The following is a 2,148-nucleotide window of genomic DNA, read 5'->3' as shown; positions in this document are numbered from 1 at the left end:
CCATGTTGACCAGGATGGTCTCGATCTCTTGACCTCGTGATCCACCCGCCTCGGCCTCCCAAAGTGCTGGGATTACAGGCTTGAGCCACCGCGCCCGGCCTATTATTTTTTTTTTTTGAGGCAGAGTTTCACTCTGTCACCCAGGCTGGAATGTAGTGGCACCATCTTGGCTTACTGAAACCTCCACCTCCTGGGTTCAAGCAATTCTCCTGCCTCAGCCTCCCAAGTAGCTCAGATTACAGGCGCCCGCCACCACTCACAGCTAAAATTATTTTTAATAGAGACAGTGTTGGCCTGGCTGGTCTGCGAACGCCTGACCTCAGGTGATCCATCTGCCTTGGCCACCCAAAGTGCTGAGATTACAGGCATGAGCCACGAAGCCCAGCCAAAAACAGAGATAGAATGTCACCATCAAGTCATAAGACTTCTCCAAGGTGGATTAATTTGGAATCCTGCTTACTTTCAAAAGTGAACTGAGGGATATTAAATAATAACTACATTTATGAGCACTTCTGCTCTACCATGCATGGTGTGGACACTTGGCATACACATTGTTGGCCCATTATCATGTAGGCCCCCTGAACCAGTGACCACCTCCCAGCCTAGTGCCAGGGATATCACAGGCACACTTGAAGTCTTACTCTTCAATATCTTTCCTTTTTTTTTTTTTTTTTCATTCTTGTCGCCCAGGCTGGAGTGCAATGGGTACAATCTCAGCTCACTGCAACCTCCGCCTCCCAGGTTCAAGTGATTCTCCTGTTTTAGCCTCTTGAGTAGCTGGGATTACAGGCACCCAACACCAGGCCCAGCTAATTTTTCTATTTTTACTAGAGATGGGGTTTCACCATGTTAGTCAGGCTGATCTTGAACTCCTGACCTCAGGTGATCCACCCGCCTCAGCCTCCCAAAGTGCTGGTATTACAGGTGTGAGCCACCAGGCCTGGCCTAATAGCTTTCCTTTTAAATTATTTTATTTTTTAATTAACTTTTAATTTTTTATTGTGGTAAAATAGACATTATATAAAGTTTACGATTTTAACCTTTTGAGACAGAGTCTTGCTCTGTCACTCAGGCTGGAGTGCAGTGGTGCGATCTTGGCTCACTGCAACCTCTGCTTCTCCGGTTCAAGCAATTCTCCCGTTTCAGCCTCGAGAGTAGCAGGGCTACAGGCATGTGCCACCACACATGGCTAATTGTTGTACTTTTAGTAGAGACAGGGTTTCACCATATTGTCCAGGCTGGTCTCAAACTTGTGACCTCAAGTGATCCACCCACCTTGGCCTCCCAAAGTGCGGGGATTACAGGCTTGAGCCACCGAACCTAGCCAGAATTTAACTGTGCTAAGTGTTTCGTATTTTACAATATTTGTCCTTTTTTTTTTTTTTTTTTTAAGATAGGATTTCACCGTGTTGGTCAGGCTGGTCTTGAACTCCCGACCTCAGGTGATCCACCTGCCTTGGCCTCCAAAGTGCTTAGATTACCGGTGTGAGCCACCACGCCAGGCCCTGTTTGTCCTTTTGAGTCTGATTAATTTCACTTAGCATAATGTGTTCAAGGTTTATTCATGCTATAGCATGTTTCAGTACTTCATTCCTTTTTATGATCAAATAATAATTCCATTGTATAGACATCCATTCATTTGGTTTATCCATTTATCCTTTGATGGACATTTGAATTATTTCTACCTTTTGGCTATCATGAATAATGCTGCTGTAAATGTGGTTGTACAAATATCTGTTCAAGTTCCTGCTTTCAATTGTTTTGGGTCTATAACCCAAAAAGGAATTGCTGGATTACATGTTTATTCTGTGTTGATTTTTTTTTTGAGATGGAGTTTTGCTCTTGTTGCCGAAGCTGGAGTGCAGTGGCGTGATCTTGGCTCACTGCAACCTCAGCCTCCCAGATTCAAGCAATTCTCCTGCCTCAGCCTCCTGAGTGGCTGGAATTACAGGCGTGCACCACCATGCCTAGCTAACTTTTTGTACTTTTAATAGAGACAGGGTTTCATCATGTTGGCCAGGCTGGTCTTGAACTTCTGACTTCAGGTGATCCACTTGTCTGGGCCTCCCAAAGTGCAGGGATTATAGCCTTGAGCCACTGTACCCAGCCCTGTGTTGATTTTTTTTCCTTTTTTTTTTTTTTTTTTTT

Source organism: Cebus imitator, unplaced genomic scaffold (assembly GCF_001604975.1).
Source record: "Cebus imitator isolate Cc_AM_T3 unplaced genomic scaffold, Cebus_imitator-1.0 Scaffold87, whole genome shotgun sequence".
NCBI lineage: Eukaryota > Metazoa > Chordata > Mammalia > Primates > Cebidae > Cebus > Cebus imitator.
Note: the sequence above shows the minus strand (reverse complement) of the source record.